This window comes from Rhinolophus hipposideros, assembly GCF_964194185.1.
Source record: "Rhinolophus hipposideros genome assembly, chromosome: 8".
Classification (NCBI taxonomy): Eukaryota; Metazoa; Chordata; class Mammalia; order Chiroptera; family Rhinolophidae; genus Rhinolophus; species Rhinolophus hipposideros.
Window position 1 is genome coordinate 9,682,540 of NC_138054.1, and position 14,040 is coordinate 9,696,579.

At 38.0% G+C, this 14,040-nt stretch overlaps 1 pseudogene across 1 annotated transcript in view; it reads right to left on the reverse strand.

Annotated features, from left to right (window-relative positions):
- Window positions 1-7,876, reverse strand: part of LOC308500953 (nucleolin-like) — a 30,172-nt pseudogene extending 22,296 nt beyond the window's left edge. The window contains exon 1 of the transcript in view: window positions 7,790-7,876. The product of the transcript in view is annotated as a nucleolin-like (transcript). The remainder of the gene's footprint in view (window positions 1-7,789) is intronic.
- Between the last annotated feature and the right edge of the window lie 6,164 nt (window positions 7,877-14,040).

Sequence of the window (14,040 nt, forward strand, 5' to 3'; positions counted from 1 at the left end):
CTCTCCACCTCACAGAATGCAGCCCTGAATGTGGTTTGCGAAAAAATCAGGGCCGTAGAAATGACACTGAAGTCTAAAATGTTTCAGTGTCATTTCTATGGCCCTGATATTTTTATGCCAACTTCCCCTTCTTCGGTGGGATGCCCAATGACAGTATGATCTCCTTGCCCTACACACCCCGGGGATCCTCCACTCTATCATGTGCTCTTTCTAGGAGCGTGGGGTGACCTGCCACAGAATAGAGGTCTTGGGGTTTTAAGTCCATAACCAATTTCAACTGCTGGACCCCAAAGGGCCATTCAGTCTAGCATTTGCCTACTTCTAAGGCTTTCTACTCCTAGGATATTTCAGTGGCATGCTCTTAACTCAAAGATCAATATCGTTTTCATTTATCCCTGGAATAACCTCCTCCTAGACTCTACAAAAAGTTTAAAAACCACAACAGCAACGAAATCTCCAGTGGATTTAGTGTTTGCTGGTGGAACAATACATGGATCGATTAGACCAACCTTCTCTTTCCTTCCAGAAAGAACTCTAATTTCTCAACACATTGGATTTCTATTAGTGTAGGTTAAAACTGATTTTAGATTACAATGTTTCTAGGAAGTTTGTTAAACTTTCTCAACTTAGTGAAGTCACATTGGGCTACGGATATTTGGCTCTCATCTGTCTCATCCAGCACTGCAAGGCAGGGTCCCCAATTGCCCTCTACTTTTCCAAAAATTATCACAGCCCCAGGTGAGTTGATTCACTTTCTTGTGTAATACAAATTAAATAGGCAGGTGATCATGAATGCTAATAAGATGCTAATAAGAACTCCTTAAATCCAAAGTCTCAAACTTTAGTCTCAAAATATAACCCCTGCAAAACTGAGCTGCTTTTATAATCACTGCATATTTTCCCATTCAAAACAAAAAAAAAAAATGGAGAAAGCAATTTATATAGAGATCAGATAACATGTATTAAATGGAGATTATATTGCATAAAACAGAGTAGATCAGCTTAAAATTCTGTACCACTCTCTCCAGAATTTGAAGTCAAGTATTTTCTTGATATTGTGCAACAAGAATAACTTCCCAAAAATAAAAAAAGTGAAACAAAGAGGTAAAAACAGACAAATATAAACAGACAAAAATAAAATATATAGGTAAAGTTGACATGGCTGCTGTAGTCATTTGTAACTTCCCATTAAAATTTGTGTTTACAAAAATGCAGTCTCATTGTTCTCATTCATTAGTGATAGTAAACAAATGGTATACATTTCCGTTTAAGAAAATACGTATTAAATTACATGAAATACTTTTTATCACTCTTTACTGAGTGAAAAATTTCACTTAAAAATGTTTGAAAAATCATAGTTTTAGGCCTTTTGTTTCTATATTTATGTGATTGTCATAAAGTTTTCATTATTTTTACTGTATGAAAATGGGCAATGACAATTTATTCAGGCCACTTAACACTTAAGTTTATAATAAATTCACACTAATAGGTGAACTAGATTTGTGTTGGTTTCTTTCCAGAAGTCTTTGGAATGACTTGGTTTTTTTTTGGATCTTTCTGACGATGGGAAGTCCTTTCATCCACTCCCTTACCTGCTCTCCTTCAGGTTCCTGCTTTAGTATAGTCCGTCTTCCTTTTTCTTCTCATCCAAAAAGCCCCATCACCTCCCTGCTTAATGACTGGTGCCCACTAGGTTACGGCAAAGATTTGAGGATTTGATGTAAGGCTGTGAACTGTGCAGATAATGAGGAAATAGCATAGTAGTGAGGATAGTGCAGGAGGCAGGAGCTATGGCATATGGAAAGTTGTGGGCAATGAGAAATTCAATAGAAATTAGAGAGACAAAATTAATTGAAGTGGGAGATGAAGTCTGAAGTAAATGACAAAAATATGTCTTACATGAGGGCATAAGTGTACCACTGTGGTCCACATGTTCTTGACGTGCCTCCTACTGAGAAGTATTATTACCTTGAGTCTGGACACTGTGACTGTTTGAGCAATAGTGAAACTGAGGCCATGCCGATTTCTGTACCTAGGCCTTAAGAAATTGGCAGCTTGTAGAACCCAACCACCACGCTGGGAGGAAGCCCAACAAGTCAATGGAGAGACCACATGTCATTATTCTGGTCAACAGTCCCCGCTGAGGCTCCAGCTGACAGACAGCATCACCTACAGGACACAGGTGTGCATAGGCCTCCCGGTGATTGTCTGCAGATGGTTAGTTACCTGTAACCTTGAGTGTCCCGCTAAGTACGCAGATATCACGGAGAAGAGCTTTCCCACTGTGCTCTTTCTGAATTTCTGACTGCCTGAATTCTAAAGCATAATCAATGGAGGTTATTTTATACTTGGAAGTGTGGAGTGGATTTTTTTTCCCTCTTTTTATCAAGTACATTCAATATTACTTTATATTAGTTTCAGGCTTTTTTCCTTAATGTGGAAATAGTAACTGGAACAACCGTTATCATTACAAATATAGCACTACGGATCAAAACCTATCTTCTCTTAATTGATACAAGTAACAGAGAATCCTTGTGAGTGTACATCCATCTGTACACCCAAAGTGAATGATTTGAGCTCCCAAATATAGTAACTTATAAATGTTTGACTCCGAACTGATTAAATTCCTTTTGAATAAGAAAATCTTTCCTAAAAATTAGAAAGAGTGTTTTCTTTCTTTCAGGAAAAAAAAAACCAAACCAATTTGTAAATAGATTTTTAAGCATGAGGTTTTTTGATAGTGAGTGATCTTGTTGCTTCGCTTATGTGTACCAGGTGCTTCACTCTTCCAAACATTTTTGATAACAAAAACTTTGAAAATCACTAGATTGCAGCTTGTGGCTGAGGGTCTAGATAGCTTAGGTGGCCAGCTTTGAACTTCTTTATTGTTGCAAAGTTGAAAGAAATGGCTTTACTTCTACCAGTAGGGTCCTCTGCCAATTTTAGCTTGTACATTTCTAAATCACTTACATATTTTAAAGGATTAAAATTAAACATGAGATTAAAAACTTTCCTCTTGGCTTCAAAGGGAGAACCCAAATCTCCATAGAGCCTAACTGACAACCTCCTTTGCTGTTTGGAAAGGGGGAGGGAAAAAAAGCCTTGCTTGAAGCATTTCTTTAGTTCTTAACCTCTTGCTTTCCAGCAAGTGTTGTTCTGGAGTAAACATTAGAAAGTTGAGATAAATTGTGATGTTTACCTTGGCTTTACTCAAACCTGAAGTGACATTTAAGAAATTGATACTGAATATTTGTCCATTTCTGAAATTGGCTCTGACTCCAGACCTGAGGAGGGTGGTTAATTTGACATGTTGTGGCAGACTTAATTTTGTTGCCATAACAGTAACTTTTCCCTAATAAATTTTTCTCTCTGGAGATTTTTAACACTTCAAAAGATGATACAACATACCTTTCGCAAACCAGAGGATGATAAGGTTTCATGTAGGCAGTGGAGCCAATGATTACTTCTGAACCCCAACGTGTAATTATGGAGGCAAGACAAGGAAACTTTCAACATGCTTGCTAGTGGCAGAACTGAACGTGGGGAGAAATGTCAAGTTGGGGTTGAGGTTCAAAGTTAGGAGCTGGTTTCCAGCTCTGCAGCTGCTATAATTACACAATTTTGTACATTGGAACCATTTATCTTCTGCCAACTGTGGTAATTAATTCTGTCTTTAGTCAGTGGAGGGGAGATTGATCTTCTCTTTATGAAAAAGTTTCTCACGCAAATGTTTTTCAGTGTTGAAATGTCGAATGGCTTTTCTCCTGTTTTACAGGTATTTACTGGAATCTGAGCTCATGATTCTCTGAATCCATGACTAATGCAAGTCAGAACCAAGTTTATTGATGATGTTCATTTTCCTCCTTAGGGATCAAAGTTATTCAAAATACACACTGATTAGAGCTCTTAAATTATCTCTAAGCCTATTTGCATGTAATGCAAGAGTAGCTACCTATGCAGGTGTGTATCTGTTAGTTGCACAAACAAGAAATATAATCTTTTGCAGGCTTACATTTTCTTTCAAAAATTTTCTTATAAACTTTTAGCCCATAGGTTTAACAGAGTTCTTTAACCCAAATACAACCTAGTGGCTTTGTGGAGTTAAATTAGTATTGGAAAAAAAAAAAAAAAGAAGGGTCTTGTCACTGGGCAGTTCTGTCAATTTCCAGAAAACTTGATTCATATCTTCAAACATTCTACCTCTTAAGTTTATTTACTTTGGTTTAGTACGAGTGCTTTTTGATATAATTTCCTTCCAAAGTATGGAAACATTATTATGAGAGAAAGAGAGGAGAGAGGGGGAGAAATTTTAAAGGGCATGAGGGCATGCCTATGAACTGAGTTATAATCTATATTTGGGTTTTTACAGAAAATCACTGTGAAATAATGAAAATATAAGTTTCATTTGATTTATTTCTTGAGTCTTCAAAGTCTTTGAATTGCATCTATAAAATATTACAATGGTTAAGCAAAACTGAAATTCACCACTGTATTTATCCTAAGAGATTAGATGAATCAAACAATATGGATGACACACAAAATGCGAATGGGCTTGAGCATAAAAGAGAAATTTGAGAGTGGCTGGGGATGAGGGGATAGTGATGGGAAGGTAAAATTAAGCAAAAGTTTAAATTTTTTCCTAAAAATTTCCATTAATTTCCATGTGTCCCTCTGTCCCATTCAGTGTTAAAATTTTAAAACTGAAAGGGGCTTTAAAGGTGACCATCCAGAGCTTGCACTTCTCCAACTTTAATATGAATATGAATCTCCTGGGGATCTTGATAAAATGCAGATTTTGATTCAGGTGGTCTGGGCTGGGCCTTGAGATTCTGCATTTCCAAAACCCTTCCTTGAACCATACTTTGAGTACCAAGGATCTAGTCCACTTTTCACTCCTCCATCTGTTTTACAGAAGAGCGTGGCAGAGATACTGAGTCTCCCAAGGCCACGCAGCTACTTAGTGACAAAGAGCTGGTCCTCCAGTCCAGTATTTTCTACATGGAACCAGAGTTTTCCAGTCTTGTTCTGTTGTCAAAAGCCATGAAAATCATGATACTCTTTGCACAATACCCTTAGACACTCACATACTCAATATTACACGACTGTGCTAAATCAGATAGCATCTTTTAATAGATGCTGGCAATGGAAGTTCATTATTTAATTTTAGCAGTGAACAGTTGGTTAGCTCAAGAGTTGATCCAGATTTTGTGCATCCTTAATGTTACATAATTTGAGTTCCCTTTAAAAAAAAAAGGTATTCAAAATTACAAATACAAATTAATATGAAAGTTAATGTTTATTTTGAATGGGAGATGAAATCCCAACAAATAGCTGGAACATTGCTGAGTCATGCCTCTGTCTTCTGAAATCACTTCAAGCAATTTACCAGAAATATTATGAAGAATGTTTCCTATTTGCAGCCTGGAAATCACTGCCAGGGCTTACAACTTCACTGAAATGCTGTGTTTGGTCTGAGACAATGCTTGAGAACCAATGCCCCCTCCACAAAGTGGGCTTTCTTTATGCTATCGGTGCCCTGGGTGCAGTTCTAAGGGGCCCCAAGATCCAATGCAAACCCATGTCATGGAGGGAATAATCAGAGTACTGGTCCTCCGCAAGTTTAGATCTGTTGATGTTCTTATCTAGACACATTCTTTTTCTGTTAGTATAATAAAGACTGTTGTGTGAATGCTTGCTCAGCTTCATCACCTACCTGGAAGGCAGAAAGAGAACTCAATAAAAAAACTAGAAAGTCAACAGACAGTCAACCAACTCTGAGCATATGTTTTAGCTTTCGAACTGTCTCATCTCAGTTCCATTGTTTCCATTGTATTCTTTTATCATCACCTGGACCGTCCCAATTATGATTCAGCTTTTTATCCTTTGATCAACACTATAGGTCAGCAGGATATTTATAAATGTCACGGAAACAGTAGATTTGAACCATAAAACATATAACCAAAATGTAACTGAAAACAATGTACAAGTGTTGTAACGCTTCTCAGTGGCCTTAGTTGGGGGGAGGGAGATGAAGGTAGGGGAATCAAATATATGGTGATGGAAGGAGAACTGACTCTGGGTGGTGAACACACAATGGGATTTATAGATGATATAATACAGAATTGTACACCTGAAATTTATGTAATTTTACTAACAATTGTCACCCCAATAAATTTTTTTTAAAAAAAGAAATTGCTGCCCTGAATTTAAAACTATTTTAAGTGTTTTTTTTTAATACACCAAACCCTGTTTCAGAAGACATTTGCTATATTTTATTTTCATTTGCTAATAATCCCCGTTATACTGAAGTTTAGCAGAGATGCCGCACAACACATACGGTTAAGCTATAATGAGCAGAGAGCATAATGGACGTTAAAAACCTTCTGAGAGACAAAGTTAAGAACACTGCACATTTCTTTGTATCGATGTTATATGATGAATCATAATAACACATCTCAAGCTGTTAATCATGTCTGTTTATATTTATTTAACTGGGATATGTAGTTTTATTATATTCAGTGCTTATCCAGTCATAGTGGGTACTAGTTCATATATATCTACAATTGGTTTACAGATCAGGATGGTTTATTTAAAATAGACAAATATCTACATTAATTTATTAATTTATACTCTGGAAATCAACTTGGATTTCTTTTCATGGCCAGCTTGAAAAAAAAAAAATCTGGTGACTCATTTAGTCTCAGAGTTTGCTTTATGAGTGATTTTCTCTGGGAAAAGAAGGGGGACCTTCTGCTAAATTGGGGATCTGGGTAACCAAGCATCTCTAGGAGGAACAAAGAAAAAGAAGAGAGGGGCTAATTGTTTAATTAGTAAATGTCTGCTTGGTTAATGACATATTAATGAGTTTTTAAGACCGTCATATCATTTACCATAAAAGACCCATGTGCCTATTCCTGGATGTACTGTATAATTAAGTAATGTGACCCAGAGGAGTTAATCATTTAAAACCCTGTCATCTTTCTCAAGTTTGCAGATAGCAAAGCCAGCACAGAAGGCACCTGCCAGGTAGAGCCCTGGTGGCACATAATTCTGAACTCAATTGTCTCTGCAATGGTTAGTCAGTCAGAGGTCTGCCCAGAAGCAGAATTTTTTTCCTTTGATAACCGAAAGAGCTGCTAAGACACTGCCGTTTACTTCTGTATTCACTTATCCGCAATGAGAGTGTGAGTTGCAGAATGGGGGGCATTTGAGCTGCTTTTGGGTACGTTAAAGAGTACAGAGGCTCAATTATGTGGGACCCTGTAATTCTTGAATTGTGCTGTCTAATATGGTAGCTACTTGCCACGGGTAGCTTTTTAAGTTTAAGTTATCTAAAATTAAATAAGATCAAAAATTCATTTTCTAAATCACATTAACCACATGTCCAATGCTTGATAGCCACATGTGGCTAGTGGCCACTTTATTGGCAGCACAGATCGGAAGCGCTCTCTTGTACTGCACTGTCGAATGCACGTGGTGGGGTGTCAGGGCAGCAGTCAGCATTCACCCCACTTACTCCACTTCCACCTCTGAAAGGATGAAAAGAGAATGCATTCTTTGAATGCTGGAAGGTCAGCCTAGTCCTCCATGAATAATTCACACCCTTTTTTCATGGGGCAGTACTCACACCAGAACACTTGCAGCCCTTTGTTTAGCCTAGAAAGTGAACGTTTACCTTACGGCAGACTACACAATTTGGGCGTTATAAATTACACCCCTGTTGGTGATTACAGAGCTTAGGACCCCAATTCACACTCTGAAACTTTCAAATGCAGCTCCTCGTTCTCACCTGCTTCTCCCAGGCTGGTAAATCCGCTTGTTCTGGTCCAGCAGACCTGAATTTAAGTCCGAAACTGCAGTTCCGGGGCTCCTGCATATGTCGATGTAGTTATCCCTTGAGTTAAATTCTGTGTCCAGAACATTTGAATGTCTAAGTTTTCTTGGACCTTCCACATTGAGTTGTCCAAGTGGGTTGTTTTAAACAATTTACGTATCCTCTTTTTTTAAGACTCTGCCCTACAGTCTGATTTTCATTAATATTTCCTTGTATCAGCTCTCTTTCTCCTTGGCCCTTTTTATTCTAAATATTTTGGTCATCTTTGAGTCATTATACACAGAATATCCTGCAAACTGAGATTATATACATAAGCAGGTGCCATTTTACACAACTGGGAGCAACTCCATGGAATCCTCAGAGTGGAAATGCTTGAGAGCCTCTCCTGTTCTGCTCGTAAAAGCAAGAAGGATCTACTCCCCTTCAAGATTTAGCCCAGGCCCCTGCTATAGCCCACACCCCTCACATTAAGTGTCTTTGCTGGAGCTGTGTAACATGGGTGCTACTTCCAATGACTGCCACATCACACCTGACACATATGCTTCACATCATTTAGGGTGGGAGTGCCACACAGGCCCCTCTCCCAAGTTCTGATAAATCACAGAAGTTTCTAACTTCGAGTGGTTCAACACTTTCTTTGTGTCATTGGCAGTGGGAGGACATCAGTTAATTTGCTGTCAAAATATAATTCTGTCATTCAGAGTACACAGCTTGAACAGAGTTCTATGGCTAAGCACACATCTATCCTTCTGGTCTGGAGAAGTCCTGCAGGAAGTTATGGTAGAGCATCTAAATGTTACTGTAAAATTTATGTCTTATTTCCTCCTCTTTTTACCTCAGGTGCAATATCTGGTATCGTTCACAAATGTTCACTCTCCCCACTTCTTCCATCGGAAGACTACAGGTCTCCCTCTTGAGCCCTGTGACTTGTTTCATCTCATCATGGAGGGTGTGTGTTTTCCCATCTTGATTTGGGGCTTGCCCATGTGTTTCACTTTGTCAAATTGATGCTATCAGATATAATTAGAACGGAGGCATGAACTGCATTTGCCAAAGTGGGCTTGCATGCTTGTGCTCTGACCTTTCATCGGGAGGAGAATATCCTCGGAATAGCTATTTTGAAAGGATGAGATACTCCTGGAACGACCTGGACCCAACCTGAAGCTTAGACCCAGACCCAGCTGAGGCCAGCCTACATCAGCTACACTCCAAACGGCATATAGGTGTATGAGTGAGAAATATATGCTTAGTTTTGTATGCCACTGAGATTTTGGACCTGTCAATAGCTGAGACATCAGCCAGACCCTTCCTTTTAATTATCAGTAGGGCAGTATTGATTCTGTTTGAAGCAGTCATTGGGCAACTAGGGTGGGGCTGGCACAATTGTTTAGTGTTCCTGACTTTATACTTTAATAGTTATGAAACACTTGGAGCCAGAACAGGGGAAGAGTTTGCCTTCTCAGTCTCATCTTTGCATACTGCCTATGATAGAGAAGTACAAGAAGAAAGTCTTGGTGAGTCATGTCTGAAATCCAGAAGTAGGCGAAATCCTAGTTCTTGTATTGCCCATAGATTCTAAGATGGTTGGGGCAATCATTAGGGAACTTTATAAATATTCTATTTTTTTCCCTCTTTCCAGGACCATGGTGCATTTGAAAGTCCCCACTCTTCTTGAAGTTATCCTTGACCAGTTACTTGGATTGCACAGTAAGTTGTGAACATATCTAATGTGTGTTCTATATCACCTCTGGGTGGAAGTTCTGATTATTAGTGTTCAATTTACCTTCATATTCTTGTTGTTATGATAACTGGCCGCTTTCCACGTGGTGGAAGATGGTGCTATGAAAGCCAAGTTCTGAGCTGGTGGGTATGTATCATGAAATGGAAATACACAATTGCAGTTGTAACCCCAGTGAAAAAAAAATTGTAACTGCACCGTAACCTAACCTACCCTGACTTTTACAATTCCTTATATTCAAGATGATTGAAATCTAGTAAAGGAGATTAGACAGTTTATTATCCAAAGCAAAATGAGAACAACAACATATATATGGTCCAAAATAAATTTTATCTGCTTTATCTTTAAATTTTATCTGAAAAGAAGAAAATTGCGTCTGACCAAGGTGATCAGGAAAGATATGATCAAAGATGAATAACTTGAGAAGTCATTTGAGGATGATAATATCTGGATAGACAAATGGTGGTAGGGGGCATTCAAGAGAGATGAGATGGGAATAGGGCTGGAAAACTCCAAGGGATGTTTCAAAAATGCAGAGCAGACAGATGGGCCAGCAATCTGGCCCTTTAAAGCAAGGTCAATGCACATAGCTGAGGGGGCTTTCAGTGTAGAATCTATGTTGTGGCCTTGGGTATGAGGACCAGCTGATAGGAAAGACCAGATTAGTAGACAAAGACAGGGTGTGGGAGCCTTGAATGTCCGATGAAGAAATTTGACCTATGTTCTGTTGTCAATGAGAGTCATCAATTTTTTGTGTGTGTAGGGAAAGTGTTATATAAAAGCAGTGTCTTAAGAACATTGTTCAAACATGTTCTACATGATGAACAAGGAGAAAAAGGGATTTCTAGAACTTTCTCTCCCCCTCTTTTTTTTTTTTTTTTTTTTGTCTGGAAGGTCCACTGTAATAATTGGAGAGTGAGATGGTGAGAGTCTGAAATAAAATTAAGGAGATGGAAATACAAAAATGAATAGGCATTTCTAGAGGGAATTGTGTATCGTGCTCAATAGTGTACAAGCTGTACATTCTTAGGAAAATTACTCAACTATCCTGAGCCTCCTTATGTACAAAATGATGATAATACTAGTACACATTTCACAGACTTCTTGAGGGGAGTAAATGAGAAAATTTATTTATTCCAGCACCTGTTTAGCCCATATAGTAAGTCCCTAGTAACTAGAAGCTACTATTATTTAAAATAATGGTCATTTTGGTTTCTTCCAATAAGTATTATGGTATTTTTTATTAAGCATTCAGTTTGCTCTTTCTGTGTGACACTTCTTTGGAAGAGGAAAACAAACTTCCTCAAAATGTTAAGCTAGCAAAGTAAAAATTTTTAAAAAAGGCACTTTTCTGTTATTTCAATATCAGTCTTCCATTAGACCGGAAACACCAAGTAAGCGTGACCATCAAGGGCAGCTCTCTGTGCAGTTGGTAATTCCCTTTAAGGCCCTGAGGGAGGTCTTGAAGAACACTGAATAGGAAAGCAAACAAGTTTAGCTCAGCACCCAACCTCCCTTTGGGGGGATTCACAGAACTGTTTTTATTTGAATAAGCAAAGCTTTTGCAAAAATTTGGTTTGTTTCTTTCTGAATTCAAAGCTGTTTCTTTATCCTTCAGCTAATATTTTAAAAAGTAAAGCAAATCTTCAAAAAGGTAACATGGCCCTTTAAACAAAAAGTGAAAACATTCATTTTTAAAAGTTAGAGAAATTTAGCAAAGTTAAATACTTCCTTAGCTGTATAAACTGAAAATTGGTGTGTGATAGCAATTTCGATGTGTCTCTTCTCTGCCAGGATCATCATGGCACATGTATTCACTTAAACTCAAAAATAGTGATAATGTTCTTATTCCATTTTACAAATGAGTAAAGAACAGCTCAGTACATTTAAAAGGCTAAAATAAAAATATGACTTCATTAATTCATTAAATGCTGGTTTCGGAGCATGTACTGTATGGCAGACATGGTTCAAAACTCCTTGACCAACGACACGGATCCTAATTTCCAGCAGCTCATGGTGTAGTAGGGGAAAATAAGTAAGTAAAGAAATAGTGTGATGAGAGCTTTGAGAGCCAGACTGCCAAGGAAGGCTCCTAGTCCTGCTGGGGAATGTGTTATAATTGCATCTACTCTGGTGAGAGGGCGCCAGGGGAAAGGTCTGTAGGTCCAGGTGGCTGGAGCATAGGATGGGAGCTGAGGAATTACCAAGGTCTCTGCATGAAGTATCTTGCCACATCACGGTGTCTAAACTTTGACTTGTTGGCTTTGTCAGAACCTGGCAAATCCTTAATCCTCCTACCACTACCATCTTGATCCCAGGCTTTATTATTTCTTATTGAAGTTATTGTCATAACCTCTTGCTTGGCTTCCCTGTTTCTTTCTCTCTGCTTACAATGCTCTTCTCTCGGATCTCCTAAAAGGTGTTTACTTAAATGTCACCTTCTCAATGAGGCTTCCCCAGTCCTGATATGTAATGTTGTAACCCATCTTTCTATCCATGTCAGAAATCTCTCATCTCTTTCACCATGTAACACACTTAGATTTTATTTTTTTCATCTTCTTTATTTTCTATCTCCTTCTACTAGCATGTAAGTTCTACAAAGGGAGGCATGTTTGTCTGTTTGCTCACTGCTGTATCTTCAGTGCTGACAACAGAACCTGGAATAGCATGGCATCCCACTAACTATTTCTTGAGTACATCTGGATGCATCTGGAACAGTTACACATGACTTCATAGATGAGCTTTCTAAGATGAGTACAAGGCAAAGAGGAAGCATTGGGCTTCTCAGTGTCACTGTGTGTGGAGGGTTTGTCTAAAAGGTAACCACAAATACAAAGCGATACCAAAGGATATAACCTAAGGGACATACCAGGCAAAACCTAGTCAGCTCAGGTTGATTATTGTTACTCTGAAAGTGAGAAATAGGAGTAAAATACTAATATCATAAACGGAGGTTTTAAGTGCCAGGCTCATGCTAGGTTCTTTATTTCTGGTAGTTTCATTGCTGTCTTTTTCTAATTGAAAGCAAGATTCATTTGAGCTGTTCATAAAGCCTATCAATAAACCCCCATGACCCTTTCCAGAGAGGCTCTGATGCTTAAGTTTTGATTACTCATCTGGCTAGAACTCTTCTTTTTTGTAGTTTACCCAAAGTGGCTTAGGCGAAAGAACAATTTATTGGCTCATTTTACTCAAAAATTTGTGGTAAGAATAGACCTAACCATAGTCTGATGCAGGAGTGCAAATGATGCCATCAGAACTCAGATTTCCCCCACCTTCCAGCTTCGTCTTCCTCCTGGACCACGACCTGGGTCTGGGGAAAATGTAACGTAGTGATGGGGCACCTCATGAGTCAGCACTCAAACCAAGGGAACTGACCATGAGTTATATGCCAAATAAAAACCAGTGTCTGTATCAGAATCAGGTCACTGGGATGTATCCTGGGCAAACGCCTACTTTCCTGTTTTCTTCTGGAATATTCTGTAGATTATTTCCCATAGGTATCTCAGCAACCAGTTCTTAGATTTTACATGAAAACTAATAAAATGATAGCACCTATATAACACATTTTATCTATTTTACACTAATTTTGCCATATTTTAAGAATATTAGCAAAACATAACCTTCAGAAATTACCAGATTATTTTAGTTATTACTTCACAGTAATTTAAATTGAGGTTTTTCTTAACAAAAAATTTTCTGATGATAAAGATAACAATTATAATAGATAATACTTCTATAGGGCTTACTTTTTTAAAGCTACACACATACACACAAATATATATTTATTTAAAAAATTTAGTTCTCACAACAGCCCTATAATAAGTGTAGTTTTCTTCTTTTTTTCCTCATTTCACTTCCTCAAGGAAAGTGTTTACAGAGCTTTTTCTTTCTTGATGAAGGGATGAATCTCTTCAAGGAAATTAAGAATTGTAGAGAAATCATAGAATACATCAGAGATACAGAATTGTACACCCGAAATCTATGTAATTTTACTAACAAATGTCACCCCAATAAATTAAAATAAAATAAAAAGAATACGTCAGAGGGCCTTAACTACACCCCCTCTCCGGGTCTGTACAAGCTCAGATCTCCTGTGTGTATCTACCCATGTACTCTTGGTGATTCCACGGGAGTGCCCTGACATCTTGCAGTTTGTAGACAAACACTTGGGGGAAAAGCAGGTCCCTATATGATTGCATCTTCCATTCACAAAAATATTGAGGCTGATGCTTTCTAGGCAAGTGCATTTTTCTTTGGGGATATGAACGAAAACTGTAGGTGAAGTATAAAGTAGCAAAACAACAAAAAGCACAAACACTGTAAGAAATTCAACTGGCAACACTTCTTTTTTTGTATTGGAGAGTGTATTATTTTATTCCCTGATATGTCAGCACATCTTTCCATGATATAAAAATTAAGAAAAGAAGTTAAGGTTTTAGGAATAATCCCAGACATTAAAAATCAG